The sequence below is a fragment of the Geotrypetes seraphini genome, chromosome 12, assembly GCF_902459505.1.
Source record: "Geotrypetes seraphini chromosome 12, aGeoSer1.1, whole genome shotgun sequence".
Lineage (NCBI taxonomy): Eukaryota > Metazoa > Chordata > Amphibia > Gymnophiona > Dermophiidae > Geotrypetes > Geotrypetes seraphini.
The window spans coordinates 84,667,152-84,693,909 of record NC_047095.1 but is presented as its reverse complement, the minus strand read 5'-3'; the positions used below and the strand labels follow the sequence as shown (position 1 = coordinate 84,693,909).

The window sequence follows — 26,758 nt, the reverse complement described above, 5'->3', positions numbered from 1 at the left end:
GACCGAAGGCAGGGCTGCTCACAATCCAGATGTACTGCTGGCTCATCACTCCCCCCTCCTTCCAGCGGCCGGCAAACAACATGGAGGACTTCTTCCGGGAGGAATCGGCTTCCAGCCTTATATGTCAGGCCTGACTCGCGACTCCATTGGAAGAAGCAAGGAGTAAAAGGTGATGGGCGGAGAGAGAGATGAGGTGTTGGACGAAATAGGGGAGAGGATATGCTGGATGGAGGGAGCAAGACAGATACTGGTTAGAAGACTGAAAATAAAGGGGGAAGAGTGCGAAAGAGAAGATACTGGAACGGAGGAGTTAGCAAAAAAACCCCAAAAAAACCAACTCCCAAAAAACAAACAACTGGAGAAATAGAAGCAGATAGAGATGCAGAAAAATAAATGGAGGAAAACTGAAAGATAAGGTTAAAGTCAGAGATGGATGTAGGAGAGGAAGTGAAGACAGGAATGAGAGAAAGAGAAGGGGTGGTGGTGGACAGCCAAGGAAAAAAAAGAAAGATAGATAGAAATACAGAAAGCGGCTAAGGAGAGAGAAAAAGAAATAAAGACAGACACACACACACACACATATTCTAGCACCCGTTAATTTAACGGGCTATAAGACTAGTGGTTTTATAATTAATTAACTGACAATGATAGTAAAATATATGTTTTTTAAATGGCCTTGTTATTCCATTGAGGGAATCTTGATCTCTATGAATTTGATTACATTTTGGATAATTAGAGTGATAAGTGTATAGTGAGATTTGGGTTTAATTCATTTTAAGGAACTATATGAATTAACTTCAACTCTCACTGCGGCCCACGCCTGATACGGCTCTCCCTACCAGCTGTCTTCCTCGGCTTCCCCCTTTAAAGCTAATTATGGCAGCCTGCAGAATGAACCTAGCAGGCTGCTCTCAGTCTCCACCCTCCCCCCGCTGTCCAGATCCAGCGTCCTGCTGAGACCCTTGCGTTAAGCAGGGCCTTACCTCTGCTGCTTCCTGCACACAGACCGCCACTAAGCTAATTATTGCAGACTGCAGAGCGAACCTAGCAGGCTGCCATTGGCCTCCGCAACACGTTTCCTCTGCTGCGGTCCTGCCCTTCCTCTGACATCGGGGGTGGGACCGTGGGAGAAAGGAAGCAGAGAGAGAGAGTCGGAGAAAGACCTGGAAGAAAAGAGAACAAATGCTGGACATGGGTGTGTGTGTAAGCAGAAGAAAGACAGAGAGTGAGAGGCCTGGACCAAAGGGGAAAGACAGAAGACAGATGCTGGACTATGGGAGGTGCGGACAGAAGAGACAGAGGGGGAGAGACCCTGAGGAAGAACAGAGAGATGGAAAATGATAACAGAGGAGGGAGACGGAGACCTGGAACAAAGGTGGTGGTAGGTACAAAGGAGAACTGACACTAGATCTGGGGAGGGTAAGTAGAGGGAAAAGAGAAAAGACATGGTCCTAAAGGGGATGGGCTGGATTGTGAAAGAAATGTTGGATGCACAGTCAGAAGAAAGTCCAACCAGAAACTAATTAAATCACCAGACAACAAATGTAGGAAAATTATTTTATTTTCAATTTAGTGATCAAAATGTCAGTTTTGAGAGTTTATATCTGCTGTGTGTATTGTGTGTGTATATGAAAAATAAAAGGCAAAAATTGCATTACAATTACTAAAGGGGCAGGATCTGGGGCAGAGCTTGGGTGGGTTTAGGGTAGATCTTGGGAGGTCTGTGTGGTTGGGGGTACTTAGCTTGAAGTAGTTGAGAAACACTGCTGTAGGCAAACAGCTGCCGCAAGTGCCTTTCCTTCTCTCCTGCCCTCTTCCCTGCTGGCACCCCCTACTGGCATCTCAGGGCCTGTGGAAGGCCTCTGCATGCGTGGATGTCAATGTGGTGATGTTACGCACGCGCACTTCTGGGTGCCTCAAGCCGTGGCCACTGCTACATTTTCCATCTTTGTTTTGGCCCTGGATCATTTTTGAGTTGTGCAGGCCTGCCCTAAGTGGTACTTTTCCTTTTTTTGCGTACTTCAGAAATTTTTTTTTGGGGGGAAGGGGGGCTGTTCTCAGATGATCTCTGCATGACTATGTTGCACTGTTCTGTGTGTTGATCTTTATGTGCATTTAAATTGACTAATATGGCTATCGCATTTTTTTACATTGACCTATATGGGATAAATCTAGGATTTTTCCTCCCCTCATAGTTCTCAGAATTATATCTCAAATATTTTCCTTTTTTATTTTAGATTTAATTTGTAGAAAAGGTTCAAGATTCTTTAAGGGCTGAATTCTGTAAACAGTGTTCAAAATTAGGTGCTGGAAAAAATTGGCACTAAGCACTATTCTGTTAAAGGGTGAACGTGCCCTTTATAGAATAGCACTTAAGCATGGATTTTGCGTCTAACTTTGGGTTCCAAACTTACACCTGCTGAAACATGGTATAAATGCTGGCACCCAAGTTAGGCGCACTGATGCAATATAATTGTGTGTAAATCTTCGGAATGCCTCTAGCATGCCCATGTTTCCTAAAGCCAGTACCCTCTCTTTCAAGATACATACTATGGGAGTTGAGCTCATGGCCTTTTTTTATAGCATGCAGCTAGATGTATTCTCAAATGAGTGCCAATTAACATCAGTAATAGTTTGTTAGCACCCAATTATTAATGTCATCAAGCTTAATAAGTAATGAGCATGCTAATCTGAGCTCAATATATAGAATCCGTGGTAAATGCCTGTCTAGACTTCTGCCAAATTTGTGCTTAAAAAGTGCTGGTATGTTTATCGCAGTTCAGAGTCAACAGCAAATACCTAATATCCATGAAAAGGTGACGGAGGCAGTCCTATTCATTATTAAAACAATAAACTATATTTCAGTTTTAAGTTTGTTTAACAAAGAACATTTCAGAAAATAATCCGGTTTCTTTGGAGAACAGGGAAATCTGTGGTAAAGTCTTTGTTGCCAATTTTTTTTTTTTTTTTAAGTTGGGGGGGGGGAGCTTCTGTTAATATAAAACAGTACTCCTAATGAAACAGCTGGAAGATCTTTAATGATCATGTGTCCAAGAATGAGTTGTGCAAATAGGAATCTGTGCATTGAAGGACTCGGCAATGTTGGGGTTTTCCTCCTGAAGTTAAATTTCAGGCTTTGAATACTTGGTAACAGATGTGCTCAAGGGTTTTCAAACATATGAACGGAAGCTCACAAAATTCAAGACAAAACAGGGAACAAATTGTTTAAAACAAATGGTTTAAAACAATGAATCACAATCCTTTGAGACTGTTATGAGCAAGTCGACGCCGACATTTCTGTAGCCTCGGCAAAAGCAAAATAAAATGGTTGTTTTGAAATAAGTAGGATAATTTGTAAAGGTTGTGTTAAGTCCAGATGATACTAGCACAAGAAAGGGGCCTCAGTTAAGGGTGGTAGGGGGGAGTTTCAAAGAAAGAGAAGAGCAGAATGTTTTGACTTAACCTTTTATTGAAATGCTAGTCTTTTAGCCCGTTACATTAATGGGTGCTAGAATATATGTCTGTCTCTCGTTCTTTCTTTCCATCTCTTTGTCTCTCTTTCTCTCTCCCTGCCCCTGTGTCTTTCTTCCTTTCTTTCTGTCTCCCTCCCACTGTCTGTCTGTCTTTCTTTCTATCTGTCTCTCTCCCTGCCCCCTATGCAACAGGAGCATTTCTCTCCCCCCCCCCACTTCCCTGTGGAGGAGCCACAGCAGCATTCCCTTCCCCTCCATTTCCCTGTGCAGTAGCATTTCCCCCAACCCACTTCCCTGTGCAGCAGAAGCATTTCCCTCCCCCTCCATGTCCCTGTGCAGCAGCATTTTCCTCCCCACTACACTTCCCTGTGCATCAGCAGCATTTCCCTCCCTCCACTTCCCTGTGCAGCAGCCACAGCAGCAGCATTCCCTCCCCCTCCATTTCCCTGTGCAGCAGCAACAGCATTTCCCTCCCCCCACTTTCCTGTGCAGCAGCAGCATTCCCTCCCCCTCCATTTCCCTGTGCAGCAACATTTACCTCCCCCACCCCACTTCCCTGTGCAACAGCAGCAGCAGTATTTCCCTCTCCCTCCATTTCCCTGTGCAGCAGCAGTAATTTCCCTCCTCCTCCACTTCTCTGTGCAGCAGCAGCAGCATTTTCCCCTATCCCCATTCCCTTTCCGCGGTCTGGCCTGCTCCCTTAGTCCCTTGCCACCCCCACCCCCCCTTCCTTCCCTTCCCGCGGTCTGGCCGGCTCCCTTAGTCCTTTGCCGGAGTTTATTTTTAAGTTTAAAGGTGCCGCCGCGGCTCCTCTCATGATCGCCGCCTGCATCAGAAGCCTTCTCTGATGCAGGTGTGGCTCGTACTTAAAAATAAACTTCGGCCGGCCGTGAAGTGTAAGGGAGCCAGCAAGACCACACATCACCTTGGGGTCTGCGAGAGAGCAACCATTGTGCATGTGTGCATGCACACTCCTGACGGCCACGGACCTAGGAATCGCGGATCATGCAGGTAAGAGTGTGCATGCGCGCTTAGTAGATATTGGAGAATGCAGAAAATTAATTTTAAATTTGGTATCCTAAAGCAGAGTGAATAATGCTGATAGAAATTTCATTAGACTGAGATAAGATGCCCAAAACGTCCATCTTTTAATGTGTGGTTTATTCGAAATTGTCAGATCTGTATACCACACACAAAAGAAATAAATGCTTGCTTCTGGCAGGTCCTAAAGAAATTCAGTATCAGTGCCTGCTACCTTTTAGTAAAGGGCTCTGTATCTATTGTGTTGAACACCTTATAAAATGTGTGACAAAAACCCTAGTTTGGAATGGTGTAGTTGAAGGATGTAATTTTTCACCAGAAAAATTAGTTGTGTAGTTGTGTATGTATATATGTTTGTCTCTATTTGTCTGTTTAGATATGCGCACACATACATAATCACAGGTGATATTTGCAGGCTACTATCCCAACAACAAACTAACCTCTTATGTTTGTAAGTGCAGCATCCTTTAATATGTTTCATCAGATATGACAAGCTGTAGCTGCTCTCCAGTTGCTTAGACACATTTAGGCTTCAGCAACTAGTTCACTAGGTTGTAGATAGTCATTTATTCTATTTTAATGTAGTGCCAGTAGACTCTTTTTAGTGTAAACCATAGAATAAGGTTGTAATTAATTTTGTTAGGTGGTTTACTCCGTTAACCCTGCAGTACTCCATATAGGTTCAAAGCAACCACTGCAGGTCAAACTACTTTCTTTCCTTCTTTCTTCAGATAGAACAACACAGACCACTGTTAAAGAATGAGATTATGTCCTCCCAACTAGTGCTGCCCGATTCACGATTTGAATCAATTCACCGATTCACTTTGGGCGATTTGTTTGGGCAATTTGTCGGCCCCCTTGCTAGAAATCAGTTCGGGCTTTCCCTCTGCCACCGGAGTCCTTCCATCTAATGTAACTTCTGGTTTTGCGAAACTGGAAGTTACATCAGAAGCAAGGACTCCGGTGGCAAAGGGAAAGCTCAAATAGACCTACATGCAGATCAGCGACAGCAAGACTCTCTCCTTCCCGGCCGGAAGTATTTCTCCTCTCCTCCCCAGCCAGGTAAATGCAGCAGTAGCAAATGTGATTCACTACCCTGCAACTACTCCGGGCATCTTCTCTACTTTTGGCTGCCCAAGCGGAAACAGGAACTTTTCACTGAAGGCGGGCTGCAGTGGAGAGAAAACGCAAGGAGTGGTGCAGGAGTGGATCGCTAAATCACCACCGCCACCACCAATATGTTGTAACATCAAAATAAAGGTAGATGGGAGAGGGGAGATGGACTTGGGGGAGTTGGTGGACTGGAGAAGGAGAGATGGGGATAAGATGGAAGGAAGAGTTGAACTTGGTGGAGGGGGGAAGATGGATGGTGGACATGGGGGAGATCATGGATGGGGGAGATGGGGGGAGGGATAAAATAAATAATGGATCTAAAAACAGGAGAGGGAGAGAGATGGTGGAGAATGGGATTTAGGGAGGGAAGGAACAAAAAGGGAGAGAAGCTGGACACAAGGGATGGTGTGGGGGATAGAGATACTGGATAGGAGGGTAGTGAGAAAGGGAGAGCTTGTGAGAAAGGGAGAACTGGTGGGTAAGGAGGGAGAGATGCTGGATGAAAGGGTAGTTGTGAAAAGGAGAGATGGTAGATCTGGGGATGGTGGGGGGTCCATCGCTGTAGATACGGGAATAGAGATAAAAAAGGAAAGATGCCAGACGTCCGGGGGAGCTGATAGGTCATGTGAATTGTATTATGTAGAGCAGGGGTGCCCAAAAGGTCGATCACGATTGACCAGTAATCGCAAGGGTAACGCGAGTTGATCGCAGAGCCCATCCCGGGATCCGCAATAGACTCATGTTGCCTTTGCGTTCTCCCTGCTTCTCTGACTCCGCAAAAGCCAGGGCTGTGCAGTCACTATACAAGCACTGGGCCCACAAGTCTTCCTCCCCCACCCCTCCCTGACGTTAAACCACTACACAAGCGCTGGGTTCACAAGCCTCCCCTCCTCCACCCCAACGTCAATTCTGACGTTGGAGAGGAAGTTCCGGGCCAGCCAATTGCCTGGCTGGCCCAGAACTTCCTCTCCAACATCAGAATTGAGGGGAAGGCTTGGTGGCCAGATGCTGGTGTAGTGGTGTTTTTTTTTGTTTTTTTTTGATAAAGTAGTTTATTAGTTGTGTTGATAAAAATTTATAAACAAAGCCATGCCAGCTGAACATCTCTTTCTCTAGTTCAGTAGCCACAACTTTGATTTATAAGGAAGGAATAAGCTAAATATTGCAGTACTGAGGCTTGTATGGATGCTGCGGTGATGAGGACGGTGGTCGCGGGGACGGGGAAAAATTTTTTCCTTGTGTCATTCTCTAATTTGGCAGTCATTTTCAGCACCAACAAAGCACGGGCAGGAGTGAGTAAAAATTGCTCCTGCACCAACATCTCACTAGACCACCAAGGAAGCTGCATCAGAGATGACCTTTCCTGCAGCCACCCACAACTTCAACGCTCCGGCTTCTCGTAGGAAGTAAATTTAGAAATCACCCGCCATGAAGGTAAGGGGCAGGGAGGGAGAAAGGGAGGAAAGGTGGGGTGGAGGGTAACAGACGCTGAAGGGAACTGGGGAAGGTGGGGTGGGGAGGAACAGACACTGAAGGAAAATGGGGAAGAGAGAGTGGGGATAAGACGCTGAAGGGAACTGGGGAAGATGGGGTGGAGAGGACCAGGCACTGAATGGAACTGGGGAAGGTGGGGTGGAGAGGACCAGACGCTGAAGGTAACTGGGGAAGGTGGGGTGGAGAGGAACAGATGCTGAAGGGAACTGGGGAAGGTGGGGTGGAGAGGACCAGATGCTGAAGGGAAATGGGGAAGAGAAAGAGGGGAGAAGATGCTGAAGGGAACTGGGGAAGGGAGAGAGGGAGGGAAGGTGGGGTGGAGAGTAAAAGATGCTGAAGGGAAAGATAGAGTAGGGAGAAGGGGCTGAAGGGAAATGGGGAACAGAGTGGGGAGAAAACGCTGGAAGGGAAGAAGACAGAGATGCCAGACTATGGGGGGAGCGGAAGAAGATGGGTGCCAGACCAATTGGGGGGGGTGGAGGGAGAGGCACAGTAACAGATCAAATGCAAGACACAGAAAAGGCAGACAGTGGATGGAAATAATTGAATGAGAAGAAGATGAGGAAAGCAGAAACCAGACAACAAAGATAGAAAAAAAAATTTCCTTTTTTTTTTTTTTTTTTTTGCTTTAGGATAAAGTAGTATATTAGTTGTGTTGATAAAAATTTATAAATAAAGCCCTGCCAGCTGAACATCTTTCTCTAGTTCAGCAGCCAGAACTTTAATTTATAAGGAAGGAATAAGCTAAATATTGCAGTACTGGGGCTTGTATGGCTGCTGCGGGGACATTAGTCACGGAGATTGTGTGGGGACAGTGGTCGTGGGGACGGAGCAGGGACTGTGGTCATGGGGACGGGGCAGTGACAGAGACTGTGGTCGCGGGGAAGGGGCAGTGACAGGGACAAATTTTTTTCCCGTGTCATTGTCTAATGCGGAGAGAGGAAGCAGTAGCAGAGGAAAAGCTTCCTGGTTGCCAAAGGCAGCGTGTTTACTTCACTCACGCTTTCAGCAGCCTGAAGAGTTAGAGCAGCACCGCTGGGAATGAGAATGGTGATCAAGAATTGGATATCACTGGGGGCAGGGGGAGGGGACTCCAGATAGGTGTGCGAGCTGCCCAGAAGGTCTCTGTGGACTGTCATTGGCTCGCGGGCCTTGCAATGCAGATTGAAATGTAACAATTATCTTAAACTGAATTTATTAAACAACAACAAAAAAGTTACCATATGTTGGATAATTGTGAAGCATTTGTTTGAGGTACCACTTTGTTCCTGGTTAAAAAAAATAGACTTCTCAGTTATTTTTTTAAATGCTCATCCCATTCGATATTTTGTAAGACTTGCTTCTTTTCTAGTCCAGTGTTCTTCCCAGGAACATTTTGAATAGGTGTACCACTTGGCAGAATTTAACAGAAAATGCACTCCCCTGCCCCCATGTAGTTACTCCTTCATACCACCTGACAGGCAGAAATTTCTATGGAGAACACTAATGTCAATATAACATTATTGAGAACATCTTCAATGCACCCTGTTTAGAACTTACAAATCCTCTTTTTAAAGAAGTATTGAATATTTGAAAATGTCAACATTGATATGAAAATAAGCTGTATGGAAAATGTGCTCTCTTCTGAAACTCATTATTAGTCCACAGAAGTAAAGTTGAAACAACTTACCACATCATTATTTTATATTTTTTTAATATATACATTAACTTTTTGTAAGATTGTAGTTCTTAGAGATGACTTCATAAATTAAAAGTTGATTTTGGGTAGTGCAATCGGATTTTTGTTTGGTCTTCCTTTATAGGTCATACAAACCACATATGACTATTAAATACATAGACATGTATTTACATTCACATGTGGCTACATCCAGTACAGTAAGCATAAATATTTAAATAGAAATTTAGACAAACCTGATTTTGGTAGAAGTTGGTTCTTCTGTGGGGATGTAAAAATCCAGAAATAAGTTGTAAGGTCTTTATCTATTTCTCTCTTCTGATGTTTGCAGAGCAGTTACTTTCTCAGTTGTAAAGCAGTGCCATCTGCATTGTTCTTTTAGATCCTAGTTGCATGATAATTTAAAACATTTGTATCCATATGGGCTATAGCAGGATATGAAAATCTACCACATCAGTATAAATAGCCTAAAAGAAAGCCTAGCGCATTCTTTTATTTCAGCCGATGAATAAAGCATGCAGTGGCTGGAATACTTGTACTGTCACTGGCAAAGGAAACGCATGCTGGATATCTAGTACTGATCGGTATTCTTCATGCAGTAACAGGCTTCAAGAGATTTGCTTTTTTTCTTGAGTATGTATAAAGGGCTTAGAAGCTCAGCCCTTCTGTGATGTCACTGCAGTAAGTGGAAAGCACCAGCAAATTCTTCTGATCACATTCCTAGACATAATCTTGGCAAGAGAGACCTGGAAGAGTGGAAGGATTGGGGGGAGAGTATGGTGAGTGAGAAAAGCAATAAGAATTGTGATACAGAGAAGCACTGTGGGGATGTGTATGGAAGAAGAAAGGAAAAAGTTGTACATTTAGGACAGGAAAAATTCTAAAGGTTGTATGAGACAGAATTGAGAGGGGATATAGAAGAAGGTAGTAGAAACTCACTAATGAGGAGTAACAAGGTAAAAGGGTAAAACTGTGTCCAAAAAAGGTTTGAACAAGAGGAAAAAGATTGGATTGAAGATGAGATAACCCTTCAGGAGCAAATTTGGTGAAGAAATCCAACAGATTTGTGTTTTTGTTTCAACTGGTAACTTTATTTAGTGCAGAATAAAGATCTTTCTTGAAGTTAGACTTGTATATTGCTGAGAATAAGGCATTCACACAGACATGATATAACAACGACTGGGAAAGATCTTTTTAGATTGCAGAAGAACATTAAAGGGTATGTTTACTAAAGAGTGGTTAAGTCTTACTGCACACTTAAGCCCTGATTCTGCAAAGTGCGTCCCAATTGTAGGCAGCTGTAGGCATTCTACAGCTGTCTAATCAGCAAATCAGGAGGCATGTTTTCTAAAAAAATGCTCCCCAGGCAGGCCACCTATATTGAAGGTGCCTCCAGGAGGCTAGGGAGGTCCGCAAGCCTGCCTAAGCTCGCCTAAGGTTAGGCGGTAGCCTCAGCCAAACCTGGGCGGTCCTACGCGTCTCCCTAGCAGGGCGGGAGACGTTTACAATATAGGTTAGCAAAATGCTGGCCTACATGTTAAGTAGACGTGGCTGCTATACTTAATCGCGGCAAGGGATCTCTCTGCCGTGATTAGTATAGTTGTTACGGCCGCCAGTCTCCCCCCCCAACCCTCCCCCGACGATCGTGGCAGGAGGGTGTCCATCCCCTCCTGCCGACAAAACCCGCGATTGCCGGCAGGAAGGTGCTCAACCCTTCCTGCTGGTAGGCTTCCCCGATGATCGCGGCAGGAGGGTGCCCAACCCCTCCTGCCGACAGAACCTGCCCCCCCCCCCAAGATCGACAGCAGGAGGATACCCAACTCCTCCTGACGGACCCCACAACGGCCCCCTCAAATATCGCCGGCAGGAGGGTGCCCAACCCCTCCTGCCAGACCCCCCTAACGAAACCCCCAACCCGGAACCCCCCTCGGGCATACCTGCAAATTGGCCGGACAAGGCCTCGCACCGTCTGGCCAGCAGGCCCGCCTCTGTCCAAATGAGGCGGGCCCGCCCCTCCCCTGCCCACCCCACAGGATCCTAGGGCCTGATTGGCCCAAACACCTAAGGCCCCTCCTATAGCGGGAGGGGCCTTAGGCACCTGGGCCAATCAGGCCCTAGGATCCTGTGGGATGGGCAGGAGAGGAGCAGGCCTGCTGGCCAGACAGTGCGAGGACCCGTCTGGCCAATTTGCAGGTAAGCCCGAGGGGGGGTTAATACCATAAGCAATGCCTCTGCTGGGTCAGACATGAGGTCCATCGTGCCCAGCAGTCCGTTCACGTGGCGGCCCAACAGGTCCAGGACCTGTGCAGTAATCCTCTATCTATACCTCTCTATCCCCTTTTCCAGCAGGAAATTGTCCAATCCTTTCTTGAAACCCAGTACCATACTCTGCCCTATTACGCTCTCTGGAAGCACATTCCAGGTGTCCACCACACGTTGGGTAAAGAACTTCCTAGCATTCATTTTGAATCTATCCCCTTTCAACTTTTCTGAATGCCCTCTTGTTCTTTTATTATTCGAAAGTTTGAAGAATCTATCCCTCTCTACTCTCTCTATGCCCTTCATGATCTTGTAAGTCTCTATCAAATCCCCTCTAAGTCTCCTCTTCTCCAGGGAAAAGAGACCCAGTTTCTCCAATCTCTCAGCGTATGAGAGGTTTTCCATCCCTTTTATCAAGCGTGTCGCTCTCCTCTGAACCCTCTCGAGTAACGCCATGTCCTTCTTAAGGTACGGCGACCAATATTGGATGCAGTACTCCAGATGTGGACGCACCATCGCCCGATACAATGGCAGGATAACTTCTTTCATTCTGGTTGTAATACCCTTCTTGATTATGCCTAGCATTCTGTTTGCCTTCTTAGCGGCCACTGCGCCATCGGCTTCATTGTCATGTCCATCATTAACCCCCTTTCTTGGGCACTCCGTATAGTTGTACCTCGGGTTTCTGTTTCCCACATGTAATACTTTACATTTCTCAATGTTGAACTTCATCTGCCATCTCGTCGCCCATTCCCCTAGTTTGTTCAAGTCCCTTTGCAATTCTTCGCAGTTTTCTTTAGTCCGAGCTCCACTAAATAGTTTGGTGTTGTCCGCAAATTTTATTATCTCACACTTCATCCCTGTTTCTAGATCATTTATGAATATATTATATAGCAGCGGCCCGAGCACCGAGCCCTGCGGGACCCCACTCGTGACCCTCCTCCAGTCCGAGTAGTGGCCCTTCACTCCTACCCTCTGTTTCCTACCCGCCAACCAATTTCTGATCCATCTATGTACGTCTCTTTCCACCCCATCTTCAGTTTCCGGAGTAGGCATTCATGGGGCACCTTGTCAAAGGCTTTTTGGAAATCTAGAGATATGATGTCTATGGGGTCTCCTTTGTCCATCCGTTTGTTAATTCCTTCGAAGAAGTGCAATAAGTTCGTTAGGCACGATCTCCCCTTGCAGAAACCACATTGGCTGCTTATCAGAAGTTCGTTTGTGGGGGGGTCTGGCATTTGGGGTTGGGTACCCTCCTACCGGCGATCTTCATGTGGGACGGATTCTGTTGGCAGGAGGGGTTAGGCACCCTCCTGCCACGATTGTCAGGGGGAGGGAGGGGAGACTGGCGGCCGTAGATGCTGCCGCTAAACTAATTGTGGCAGGGAGATCCCTTGCCGCGATTAAGTATAGCGGCCGCGTTTAAACAAACCCAATTCTGTAACCGGCATCTGCAACATGGACATCGGTTACAGAATTGGGTTTACTTTGGGTGGGTTTTGTTCTGATTCTGTATAGGACACCTGGGACGGGCCTCTCCTGGAAGACTGCCAGGCCAATTGGATTTTCAGGCTAGCCCTAATGAATATGCATGGAGCAGATTTGCATACCTGTCACTTCCATTATATGCAAATCTCTCTCATGCATATTCATTAGGGCTAGCCTGAAAACCTGATTGGCCTGGTGGTCCTCCAGGACAGGGTTGGGAACCACTGGTATACAGAATCCGGGCCTTAGTGCACATGAAATTGTCTAACGCAAGTGCGTTAGTGTTTTATGGTAGAATATCATTTAGCACATTCTAAGCACACATTAATTATTTTCTGATTTTTTTTTTTTTTTTTTACTGGGGTGTAGAATGGCCAAGGAAGTATTCACCAGATAGCATGCCCATCCACATTTATTTATTTATTGGGATTTATTAATTGCCTGTTCATTAAGAAATTCACCCCAAAGCATTTATAATACATTGAATAAGAACATAAGAATAACCATACTGTGGCAGACCAGTGATCTAGTCCAGTATACTGTTTCCATTGCCCAGTATCCTGTTTCTATTGTAGCCAATCCAGTTCACAAGTACCTGGCAAAAATTCAAAATAGTAGTAACATTCCTTGCTACCAATCCCAGGGTAAACATTGGCTTTCCCCATGTCTGTTTCAGTAGCAGACCAGCGGGGTACCTAGCATATGTGACACCCGGGGCCCATCATTTTTGATGTGCACCCCTCCTCATCTATATGAAAAAACATGATTTTTAGTAACAATCCACACAACACACAACAAGAGTGTACCTAGGAAAAGGAAACATCTTACAATGAGCAGTAGAACATCAATAAACCCATTGTAAAACTAAAGCTAAACTAGTACAGGTTGATCTTGCATAGTCAATGCTAACAGAGAACCATATCTTTTGTATACACATAACATAGAAAACACCTTTGCCCAGTATGGAATATGTAATCACAAACTACACCCCCCCCCTTTACAAAACCATAGCATGGTGTTTAGCACCAGCTATAGCAATAACAACTCCAACACTCATTGAATTCCTATGAGCATCGATGCTGTTACCGCCACCAACGGCACTAAAAACCGAGCTACAGCTTTGTAAAGGGGGGGGTGTTAAAATAGAAATTTGTAGACAAAAGTTAAACTGAACCACCAAGAAGCTAGACTCTGCATACAATGCAACACCATAGAAACAAACTGATGCATGTCCCCTAATTTTGTTCAAAATATAAAGATCAACAACAACAAGACATTCCTGATTTGCCAAACAAATCCTAAACTAGAAAAAACAAGGAAGGCAACCAAGTCACATCAAGGTCTGCGTGGGGGAAGCTCACAGTGCCAGACTTGTCTCACAACTTATAAGCCAAATACAGTGTAACATGTCAAAAAAGCATGTCACACTGTATAATGTTGTAGGGCGCTCTCAGTGTGAACCCTCAGTGATAGGAGCGCAGCTCCGACACTTCACTTCTGGGTCAAGGCAATAAGCCTCCACCCACACACCATCATCGAGCGCCCTGTGTGTGCAAGAATCAAAGCAATCAACAATCAAAGTGAGTAAATAAAACTCAACACAACACAAACAACCTGAGCGACCCCCACACAAACCCTGCCAGCCAAACCCCCTCAAAAAGCACGCACAAAATCACAGCAAAATCAAAAACCATACCAAAAAGCAAAGAACATATCCAAAAATAAACAATACTTATCCAAAACTGTCACACCAACGGAAAAATCGTGCCAGGAGGAAAGGTTCAACCGCGCTGGTTTCGGGAGGAGCCCTTCTTCAGGAAGAGGCCAGGTTCACGCAGATCTTGATGTGACTTGGTTGCCTTCCTTGTTTTTTCAAAATATAAAGATAGCAGATGTAAATTTGAAAAATCTGAGAAATAACAATTATCACTTTACAAATTAACAGATTAACCCCCCCCCCCTTTTTATGAAGCTGCATTAGGGTTTTTTGCAGGCCATGGCGGTAAACTCTCCAACGCTCATATGAAGTCTATGAGCATTGGGGCTTTTACCGCCGTGGCTAGCGATAAAAACCCTAATCTGACTTCATAAACCCCCCCTTTTATGAAGCCACGTTAGACTTTTTTTTATCACTGGCCATGGCAGTAAAATTTCCAGCGCTGATATCACTGCGACTTGTGATAAAAAAGCCTAATGTGGCCTCATAAAAGGGGTCCGAAATGGGGGAGAAAAATAAAACAAAAATGGAAAATAAGATACCATTTTATTGGACTAAAACATTTTTCAATTAGCTTTCAGAGGCTAAAACCTCATTTCTCAGGTCAGTAATGTATACTGTTGGTACGGTATCCTGTCCTGAGAACTGAAGGAAGCCATTCAGGGAATAGCGCGGGCTCAGGCTGGAGAGCGAAAAGCTCGCTCCTGCCTTGTGCACCACTGGCTGCAAGATCTGAGGCAGCCATCCAGTGAGGGAGGGGCTCAGCGCAGGGCAGGAGCGCAGAAGCTCGCTCCTGCTGATACACCGCTGGACCACCAAGATTTAAAAAGATACTGAGGTAGTTTAAAATATTGTTAGCTGGGATGGATCCCTCCTGTCCCGGCCTACCACTAGACCACCAGAGGGGGAGCAGGGTGCAGAGCCTGGCAACGAGTGTGGGGGACTGGGTGCAGAGCCTGGCAGAGAGTAAGGGGGCTGGGTTCAGAGACTGGCAGGGAGGGGGCCTGAGTTCAGAGCCTAGAAAACTAGAAGAGTGCTTGAACCTTAAAGTCTCTCATTTGTTAATAACAGTGATGATGGTTCTTAATACCGCTGTTGACTTTACATGGTTGAAATATTATTCTGCTATATTTTATTAAATATATTAGTACTCCATTTGGTTCGGAATATTTTTCTTCTTCTTTTTCTCCTCTAAACCTAGGTGCATCTTATGATCAGGTGCGTCTTATAGTGCGAAAAATACGGTAGTCAAAAATGTATTACAATTAGTCCAATAAAAGGATCACCTTATTTCCATTTTCTATTAATAAATATTTATCAACACAGCTACAACTTTATCCTAAAGCAAAAAAATTAATAGAACATTTTTTCTACCTTTTGTCTTCTCTGATTTCTGCTGTCCTTATCTTCTTGTCCCTCTTTTCCTTCTATCCACTGTCTGCCCTCTCTCTGCTCCTGCTATATGGCATCTTCTCTCCTTTTATACCCCTTCCATCTCTCCCTATATCTCCATTGGTCTAGTATCCATCTTCTTCCCTTGGTCTGGCATCTCTCTCCTCTCCTTCCCTTCCTTCTCCCACACCCCTATGGTCTGGCATTTCACACTCTCCTTTCATTCTGTCTACACACACCACCCCCATCGTCTGGCATTTCACGTTCCTCTTCCTTCCCTTTCCTTTTCTTCCCTCATCTTCTCAATTTATTTTCTGCATCTGTCTAGATTAATTTCTTTCTATCCAGTCCTCAATTTCCCTTTTCATTGTCTACCTACAGCTTGCCACCTCTTTCCCTCACCACCTCCAGTATTTCACTTCCTTCTTCCCCATCCAGCATATGCCCTTTTTTACTTATCCCCCTTCCATCGTGTCCTTTTTCTCTACTCCTTTTATCTAGCATCTTCTCCTCACTGTCCACTTCCAACCAGAGTCTGTTCCCTCTCTCCACTTTCATTCAGTGTCTGCTCCCCTCTTTCTCTCCTCCCCATTTCCTTCCTTCCTTCATCTGCTCCCCTCTTTCTCTCTCTTCTCCCCACTCCATCCAGCATATACTCCCTTCTCTCTCCCCTTCCAGCATAGGCTTCCCTCCCTCCTAATATCCAATGTTTTCCCTTTCTTTCCATCCATCCCACTTCCATCAGCATCTGCCCCTTCTCTCTCCTTCCAACACAATTCCATCCAATATCCTTCCCCCTTCTGTCTCTCTTTCCCTCTCACTGCACATCAAATCCATCAGCATCTGCCCTCTTTCTCTCCACCACCCTTCCATACCAGTATTTTGCCCCCTCACCTCCCAACCACTGCTGTATGTTCTTGAACCAGCAGCAGTGGCTGTAAACCTATAATGCAATCATTGTGGGACCTTAATGCACCTCCCAGTGGCTGTAGGCACTACTCTGGAACAAGGAAGTGACATCGGAGGGGATGGCCTAGCAGCCACAGGGAGGTACAGGAAGTCCCACAATGACTGAATTTAAAGTTTACCGCTACTGCTGCTGGTTTAGGAAAGCAACGGTGGCAGAGTAGGATGGGAGATTCTGGACCTGGTGTACTGGCTGTGCATCTTTAATTAGAGCATACACCTTGGGTGGACACCCCGCCCCTTGGTACGCCACTGTAGCAGTCTATGGACTTTTCCACAAGGAACTTGACCAAACCTTTTTTGAATCCATCTACATTAATCACTGTTTTTTTGTTTTTTTTTTTTTTTTAGTTCAATAATTTTTATTGAGTATTTTGAAAAATACAGGGAGCATTTCAAATACATAAAAACAAAATAAAGCTTTGTGTATAAAGAATCTGCAAATATATATTTAACTGTAGAGGACCATAGCAGTAAGAAAAACTCCAAGTATTGGAACTGCTTGTGAAGACTATATGAGAAAAAGATGAGGGAGAACAGAAATAGAAATTAAAAGAGAAAGGAAAGAAAGAAGAAAAGGAAGGGAAGACAGGAGTGGCTACGAAGCAGAGCGTACATAGGAATCCAGGAATGACCAGGGTGATTTTTTGCTCTTCAAATTCATGGAGGTTCGGAGTGTAATTTTATTCTCATATGCATAGGATTCAAATCTATGATACATACACAGAGAGTTCCACCAAAAAGTATAGTCTAGTAGCGAAGATGATTTCCAATTTTTCAGAATGTGCATGAGAGCAGTCACAAACATGGCATAGATGAGCTTAGGAGGACAGTTTGATTGTGCGAAACAGGGATGTTGAGAGCGAAGGATTATAATGTCCATAGAGATCTCTTCCGAGCAGTTAGTGATAGATTGTATGGTATTCCAAATTTGAGTCCAAAAGGAGCGGACCAAAGTACAATGAAAAAACATATGATCAAGAGTTCCCTCCTCTTTCAAACAGTTCCAGCAAACAGAGTCTTGCTTTAAGTTGGCTTTCCACATGCGAAATGGGGTCCATACTGCATTCCACATAATAAAGAACATTGATTGTGAAACTCTAGAAGATAAAAGCAGGCGGTTTGTTGAAGACCAAAAGAGTTCCCAATCAATGTCAGAAAGCGGAGTGGTGAGTATTATATCCCAGTGTTTCATAGATTGAGGTGAAAAAGTGAAGGAATGATCTCTCAAAATATTATAGAAAAAAGATATAGCCTTGCCTTTTAATAGAGTCAATAAAGACCAATGGCGGATAGTATTTTTGGAAGTCATGAAGTCAAAACGTATATGCACAGAAGACAGCACTCCAATGAGTGAGAGCCACTGTGAATAAACAGAAGAAGGCAGCAGGTATGTGGAGCAAAGTATATCAAAAGGAACTGACGCAGTAAGCGTAGACAACCATATACCTGCCCACTGCCACCGTTTCCATGAGAGGGATTTGCCATGGTTTTGGATTTTGGGATTATTCCAAAGAGACATGAGTGTGCTAACATTAACTGAGATCTCAGCTAATGTATCTAAAAGATGAAGAGCATGCTGCGTTGAACCCAACAAAGAGTACCTTCTCAAATGTCTGGGTACTGACACCGTTAGTAAGCAGGAGATGTGTAAAGGCGTGCATAAAAAGCACTCCATTTCAAACCAAGCAGGAGGATCTTGGGGATAAGAGTCAGTAACCCAGTAAGTTCCATATTTAGCTAGTGAAGCAATATAATAATGATAGAAATCCGGGAAGTTAAGACCACCGTTAATCTTAGAGGCTTTCAGCTTGGCGAGAACAATTCGAGGTTTTTTCTTGTTCCAAATGAATTCAGATAGCTTCCTATTTAGCCAATGAAAAAACGACTTCCGGCATAGAAGAGGAAGCATAGAGAGAGTGTAATTAATTTGAGGTGCTAGGGTCATTTTGATGGATGCTATTCTACCCCACCAAGACAAAAAAAGTGGAGACCATCGAGATGTAGTATTTAGAACTAGATTTTTGACTTTAGATATATTAAGATCTTGAGCAAGAACCGGATCCTTATGTATTAAAATCCCCAAGTATTTCACAGCTTCATGTGACCATGAGAAGGGAAAATGAGCCAGATCTGATTGAAGAATGTTATCATTCAGAGGGAAGATCTCTGATTTCTCCCAATTGACAGAGTATCCGGATAGGAGGGAATATTGTTTGACAATATGTATAAGATGAGGAAGAGAGGATAGAGGGTTCCTAAGAAAAATTAAAACATCATCAGCATAGGCTGCTAATTTGAAGTCTCGATCAGAGGAGGGAATACCGTTAATTAAGGGGCTTTGTCTAATAGCAGAAAGAAGAGGCTCCAACACTAAATTAAATAGCAATGGTGAGAGAGGACAGCCCTGTCGAGTGCCTCTTTGAAGGGAAAATTTATTGGATAAAGAGTTGTTAATCAGAATACGAGCTGTGGGTTGGTGATATAACGCTTCTATCCAATTCGTGAAGAATGAGCCAAAATTATACCATTTCAGGACATGGAAAAGAAAAGGCCACTCATGATCCATTACATTAATCACTGTTACCACATTCTCTGTAAACGTGTTCCAAAGCTTAACTATTTTCTGAATGAAAAAAATATTACATAGAAACATGATGGCAGATAAAGGCCAAATGGCCCATCTAGTCTGCCCATCCGCAGCAACCATTATCTCTTTCCCTCTGTGAGAGATCCCATGAGCCTATTGCAGGCCCTCTTGAATTCAGACATAGTCTCTGTCTCCATCATTTCTTCTGGGAGACTGTACCACGCATCTACCACCCTTTCTATTAAAAAAAAGTATTTCCTTAGATTACTCTGGAGCCTATTGGTTTTAAAAGTATTTCCCTGTAACTTTGAGTCTTTCTAATTTTTAATGGAGTAAAAAAATCAATTCACTGGTACCCATTCTACACCGCTCTGGATTTTGTAGACTTAATCATATCTCCCTTCAGCTATCTCTAGTCTTTCCTTATACGAGAGGAGTAACATGCCCTTTATCATCTTGGTCACTGTTCTTTGAAACATTGCTAATTCTGTTACGTCCCTTCTGGATGAAAAAGAAAAGAAAAATCCAACACAATCTGCAGTGAAGTAAAAGCAACACAAGGAAAAACTAGCTCACACTGAGATTTTGGATCAGAGTTTACCTTCAATCTATATAGGCTATTCTTTTTCTGTTTGCAGTTTAATTTGATACCGTGCCAACCTAGGACCCTTGATGAAGGCATGTTATCCGAAACGGACCATGTCGGGTCTCTAGGTTTGTGTAAAGTTGGTAACATTAACCACAATCATTAATTGATATAATAAACATAGCCTGCATCTTGTACGTCCCTTCTGGATTCCATACGCTCGGGAGCTCATAATCAAAAGTTTAAAATGTCCAAAAACCAGTCTAAGTCAGCACTTGAACGTCGAAGTGCAGATAATCAAAACCAACTTTCTAGACGTGGAGTAGCACATCTAAGCTGCTGTGTGTTCAGCAAGCAAAGGGGCATGTTGAGAGGTGTGTTATGGATGGGAATAGGTTCATAGTCAGAAGCGCTGACAATTTGGCGCAAGAAAGAAGTGCGCCGCAGGAAAACTTAGTTTAAAAGAGCTCCGAAGCGGGGTGTGAGTGGGGAATCCCCCCACTTTACTGTATAGTGTTTGTGCTACTGGGGGGGGGGGGGGTTGGAACCCTCCATTATAGAGAAAATGTAACTTTTTCTGATTTTTTTGGGAAAAGTTCCGTTTTTTTCTATAATGGGGGTTGCACCCCCCACACACCCCCAAGTTTTCCCGCGGCACGCTTCTTTCTTGCACCGAATTGTCAGCGCACTGGTGTCTGGCGCGCGATTATCCCATCACCTGGGAATGGGGCGGGCTTCATTCTGGATGTACCCCAGCTTAAATGCACAAAGGTGCCCAAAGTGACAAGAAGACCACTGGAGGATTTAAGGCATGACCCCTTCCTTTACTCCCCCAGTGGTCATGACCCCCACCACCCAAAGAGCATAAAATAAAAGCCCCGTAGACTTCCCATCAGCTGATCGCGGCAGAAGGATCAGTTTTGGGGGGATTCCTGGCAACTCAGCTAATGGGGATTCCCCCTGCCAAGATCAACTGAGCCATGGAACCCTATACCCCTCCCCCTGACTTCCTATACCTCCCTTGAAATCTTCCCCCTTCCACATTCCCGAAATCCCCTGTACCTTTGGAAGAGCAAACGGCAGGAAGGAAGCTCACTTCCTGCTGCATTGAAGGGCTTTCCCCTCACAATGCATCTCAAAGTTATATTTCTGCCTCAAAATCCTTCAATTTGACTTCTCAGCCCCTAACCTGTCAAATGTATGCATTGATTGTGCCAGATTTGTGCTGGCTCAGTGTACTGCATGCCGTAGTGTGCTGGAGGAGGGGGAGGGCACTTCAGACTTTGCCTCTTCCAGGTACTCCAGAACTGGGGAGCCGGCCTGGTTCTGTGAGTTTGGAAGAAAATCTCACCCAGAGGCCATTCTGGAGTCGGGCGCCAAACGCCTGTGTTCCAAGTCTGGAGACTCTTTTGGCGTGGTGTGAGTGCCTCAGCAGAGTGCTACCGTGGACGCAGGGTATGACTTTTCACTGGACTTTATTCAGCATTTCTGGAAAGCGTGTTCTTTGGACTCTGTTTGTTTAACGCAACCAGCAGGTGCATCAGATCTTTCTTAGCCGGTTGCAATGGTGGCAGAGATTCCTGTTCTGGATTCCTCTTGTCCAGCTGTGGCAAAACTCAATTGAATTGGTTGCCATTCAAATAGTATGCCTCTTCTGTTTCCTGACACTGCTTCTATTTTGGATCTGACAGATTCCCTTGCCGGGACTAGTCACCTCAGCCTTCCTGAGAGTCCAGATTTGGGTGATGACCCTTCCGTCCACAGACTCTTTAAGCATAGCTCTGTCCACCATTTTATTGCTGATGCTCTGAAAGAGCTCAAATAGTATAATTAGTGCCTTAGTTAAAGCATCCTTCAACTCTGTAAAGGCAGACAACGGTTCACTTGTTGAGGATAATTCAGTACCTTTTAACATTGCATAAAGTGGTTCTGCTGTTTGCATAAAATTAGGAACCCATTATCCTTAGGACTTAGCACAGGTATCAATGCTAGAACACACCAATGGTACAAACTAGCCTCCTCCTCCCTCCCCCCCCCCCCCCCCCCACACACACTTAAACATAGGAAGAAGCTGCATGAATCAATATTTGTATACCAGGGACCCGAGATATGTCGTATATCCATATACGACAACCATGCCAATATTACATCTTCAGAAAGAACCTTAAGACCCATCTTTTTTCCTTGGACCTAAACAAAATCTCAGGAGCCTATCTCCTATCCTTCATTCAGTGTTCATGTCCTATTCTTAATCTTTTGTAAACTGCATTGAATCCTAGCTGAAATTTGCTGTGTAGAAGAAAAATGTATGGTATAGTATCTACAGAAAACAGTTAACCCCAAAAATCTGCGTAAGGCAAGTACAGTGGTTGGGAAAGATATCTGTAAAATTGCAGCAGTTCTTTCGGATGTTATTTTCTTTCCCTCATCAGTCAGTCTCCAGCCAAAAATATAACATTGTTTTTACAATACTGCAATTTGCTTCTTTTAACTTTAAGCACTATCTGGTGTAGATACAGTAACAAATCTTGTAGCCTGTTTACAGGAGTCCATATTATCAGCACATAACAATAAATCATCAACATATTGTACCAGGGTTGAGGGCAATATGTCAAATCCCAGCAAGGCAGTTCTCAAGGCCTGTGAAAATTATCCAAGACTCTTAGTGTATCCTTGTGAGAGGGTCCTTAAAGGAGTAAGCAAAGTACTTCTCCAGGCAAAGGACTATGGAAAAGAAAGCAGAGCTTAAATCTATAACAGAAAAACAGGTACAGGTTGCTAGAACCAAATTCTAAATGTGGTGTAGGTTAGGCATCACTACATCTGTGGGCTAATCAGGAAGGGGATGTGGTATGTGTGTCCTTGCAAATTTATAGCCAGTGGTAATGATTTAGTGGGGGAGGGGGGTCTCAGCACAAGGGCCCCGGCAAGATAGGGGGGGCCCATGGGACAGCTGGGGGGCATTGGAGGGAGGTCATGGTCTTTTTTTTTTTTTTTTTTTGCAGTCTGTGGGGATGGGGGTCATGAGCTGTCAAGCCTTACTTCCTGTCAGCACCCGAGCCAATCAGCACGCAGACACTTACAGGAAAATAAGGCTAAGACAGCTCAGCCCCTGCTGGAAAATTTTGCCAGTATAAAGAGGGCAAAATGTTTAAAGCATTACACAGAGTGCTCATTATAATACTAATGAGCTCCTTCCTTGTAATACATTTGCTTAGGGTTCTCGGTGGCTGATGGGACAATTGGTAGCAGCCAAGGAGAACCCTTTTGAGTATTGGGAGGAGAGTTTCCTTGCAAGTAAGCTTGGTTAAAAACAAACTTGTAAGGAAAACTTTTGTTGGTCAGCAGGAAACTGCATAGATGGAACTGTCCAAATGCTGAGCAGTCTTTTCTGCTTTATGTAATAGAAGGGGAGAGCAATAAGTCCTCAGTCCTTTTCCTCAATTGCTCAGCTCTTCTATCAGTTAATGTCCTTTTTAACCTTTCTAATGGCCCCTGGTGCCAGAGCACATAATACATTCTTATATATTTTTTTTAATAATCTTTATTAATTTTCCAGACTTAGCAGTGCATTACAAATATGACAATAAAAAAATTACATAAAATGCACCATAATACACAAATAGAAAACAACTTTTTTTTCCCCATCCATCTGTTCCCGCTAAGGTGCGCTGGCCTGCGCTCGCGCACAAAATATTACATCGCAGCGCAAAGTTTCTCTTCACAGCGCACACACGCGTCGCAAAGGTAAGGGGAGGTAAGGTAAGGGGACGCATTGGGGGGATTGCACTTCCCCACAATTGCCATGCTTCGGTTCCTCTTCTTCCTTCCTTCCTCCCCCCCCCACCCCCCCCCCCCGCGGGACCCTGCGGCACCATCAACTCTTACTCCCTCTAATGTCGGCCCTGCAGCTCCAGACTTCCTCGCACCTTCTCCCCTCCCCCTTTGGATCGCTATTATTTTAAATGTTATAGCCGCGGAGCTGTATCCATCAGTGGAGATGTCTAACCTCGGCCTGCCCCGGAACTCTTACTGCAGCAGCCGCCCGTCTAGGCAGGAACAGGAAGTCACTGTTGCAGTAAGAGTTCCGGGGCAGGCCGAGGTTAGACATCTCCACTGATGGATACAGCTCCGCGGCTATAACATTTAAAATAATAGCGATCCAAAGGGGGAGGGGAGAAGGTGCGAGGAAGTCTGGAGCTGCAGGGCCGACATTAGAGGGAGTAAGAGTTGATGGTGCCGCAGGGTCCCGCGGGGGGGGGGGGGGAGGAAGGAAGGAAGGAAGGAAGAAGAGGAACCGAAGCATGGCAATTGTGGGGAAGTGCAGAGCTGCAGGGAAGAGTGTTGCGGTACCCAGCTGGAGGGAGAAGGAAGATGAGGGAGGGAATTAAAGGAGATGCCAGGGCTTGGAGCATAGGAGGAAGGTATGCCAGTCTAAGGGAAAAGGAAGGGGGAGATGTGAGAGCATGGAGGGGGAGCGAAAGATGGAAGAAAAGGAAAGGAGAGAGATGCCAGAGAATCAGGGAAGGGGAGATACCAGACTATGAGGAGAGGTGTGGGAGAGGGGAGGAGAGAGATGCCAGACCAATGGGGTGAAAGGAGAGATGGAAGGGGGAGGCATACAGTTTCTGGAAGGGGCATAGAAGGAGAGAAGATGCCATATAGGGGAAGAGAGACGGCAGACAGTGAATGGAAGGAAGAGAGTTACAAGAAGATGAGGAAAGGAGAAACCACAGAAGACAAAGGTAGAAAAAAATTTCTATTTATTTATTGCTTTAGGAGACATGTGTCACTGTTTCTGTGAAGCATTGTATGCAGAGTCCAGCTTCTTGCTGGTTCAATTTAACCTTTGTCTATGTATTTTTATTTTATCCCCCCTTTTACAAAACTGTGAAGCGTTTTTAGCACCAGCCTTGGTGGTAGCAGCTCTGATGCTCAGAATTTTATGAGCATCAGAGCTGTTACCTCCGTAGCTAAAATCCACACTACAGTTTTGTAAAAGAGGGAGGGGTTAGTTTGTGATTACATATTCCTTACTAGGCGAAGGTGTTTTCTGTGTTCTGTGTGTTCGAAAGACATGGTTTTCTGTTAGGATTGACGGTGTAGGATTGATCTGTGCTGGTCTGGCTTGTTTAGTTTTACAATGGGTGTATTGATGTACTGCTCACTGCAATATGTAAGATGCTGCCTTTTCCTAGGTACTCATGTGTGACGTGTGGTTTGTTACTAAAAATCATGTTTTTCTTACAGATGGGGGGGGGTGCCAAAAAATGATGGGCCCCGGATGTTACATATGCTAGGTACGCCACTGTATGTAAAGATACCAGAAAGCTGGCGTAGCAAAAACTTCTAAGTTTTGAGTATTTAACCCTCCCACAATCTCACGGGCACTCGTTTCAAGTTTATTGAGATTTTGATTTAAACGCAATATCAAATATTTTCAATGCGTATAACAAAAATAAATTTGGGGAAATAAATAAAACCATTTGAACCAGTGTTCCCGCTAAGCTGCGCTGGCGTGCGCTGGCGCACAAAATATTACATCGCAGCGCACACGTTTCTCGTCACAGCGCACGATCGGAAGAGGCGTACGGCAGATGGCAGGGCGGCGAGAGGAGAATCGGGCGAGTTGGCTCATAACTTGCTGGCGCCCGATATTTTTGGCTCACGGTGAAAAAAGTTTGCTCACAACACCCGCCCGCTTAGAGGGAACACTGCTTCCCTCCCCTCCGTCAAAGAGAGAATAACCATCGGCTCAGTTGTGATGATTCAACCCGTGCATACTGTATGTAATCGTATTGCAAGACTTGGCTTGTTTAGAACAGTCACTACACGCTTGCAGCATCAGAGAAGAGTGGAAAATATGAAAAAGGATCTGCAAAAGTTAGAGGAATGGTCTAATGCCTGGCAACTAAAATTCAATGCAAAGAAATGCAGAGTAATGCATTTGGGGATTAATAATAGGAAGGAACTGTATATGCTGGGAGGAGAGAAGCTGATATGCACGGACGGGGAGAGGGACCTCGGGGTGATAGTGTCCGAAGATCTAAAGGCGAAAAAACAGTGTGACAAGGCAGTGGCTGCTGCCAGAAGGATTCTGGGCTGTATAAAGAGAGGCGTAGTCAGTAGAAGAAAGAAGGTGTTGATGCCCCTGTACAGGTCATTGGTGAGGCCCCACTTGGAGTATTGTGTTCAGTTTTGGAGACCGTATCTGGCGAAAGACGTAAGAAGACTTGAGGCGGTCCAGAGGAGGGCGACGAAAATGATAGGAGGCTTGCACCAGAAGACATATGAGGAGAGACTGGAAGCCCTGAATATGTATACCCTAGAGGAAAGGAGAGACAGGGGAGATATGATTCAGACGTTCAAATACTTAAAGGGTATTAACGTAGAACAAAATCTTTTCCAGAGAAAGGAAAATGGTAAAACCAGAGGACATAATTTGAGGTTGAGGGGTGGTAGATTCAGGGGCAATGTTAGGAAATTCTACTTTACGGAGAGGGTGGTGGATGCCTGGAATGCGCTCCCGGGAGAGGTGGTGGAGAGTAAAACTGTGACTGAGTTCAAAGAAGCGTGGGAAGAACACAGAAGATTTAGAATCAGAAAATAATATTAACGATTGAACTAGGCCAGTTACTGGGCAGACTTGTACGGTCTGTGTCTGTGTATGGCCGTTTGGAGGAGGATGGGCAGGGGAGGGCTTCAATGGCTGGGAGGGTGTAGATGGGCTGGAGTAAGTCTTAACAGAGATTTCGGCAGTTGGAACCCAAGCACAGTACCGGGTAAAGCTTTGGATTCTCGCCCAGAAATAGCTAAGAAGAAAAAAAAAAAAAAAAATTTTAAATTGAATCAGGTTGGGCAGACTGGATGGACCATTCGGGTCTTTATCTGCCGTCATCTACTATGTTACTATGTTACTATGTATGTTACTATCGGCTCAGTTGTGAGGTGTATATACTGTATG

The 26,758-nt window shown here is 44.7% G+C and overlaps 2 protein-coding genes and 1 pseudogene across 8 annotated transcripts in view; 2 read left to right on the top strand and 1 right to left on the bottom strand.

The window, feature by feature from the left end:
* The window catches only part of ANGPTL1 (angiopoietin like 1), a 96,375-nt gene extending 86,986 nt beyond the window's left edge, over positions 1-9,389 (bottom strand). The window contains exon 1 of the mRNA XM_033915480.1: positions 9,033-9,389. The gene's annotated coding sequence lies outside the window, so the exon portion shown is untranslated. The remainder of the gene's footprint in view (positions 1-9,032) is intronic.
* Positions 1-26,758, top strand: part of RALGPS2 (Ral GEF with PH domain and SH3 binding motif 2) — a 595,760-nt gene that overhangs the window by 291,706 nt on the left and 277,296 nt on the right. The gene's annotated exons all lie outside the window — the stretch shown is intronic.
* The window catches only part of LOC117346742, a 37,796-nt pseudogene that overhangs the window by 9,334 nt on the left and 1,704 nt on the right, over positions 1-26,758 (top strand).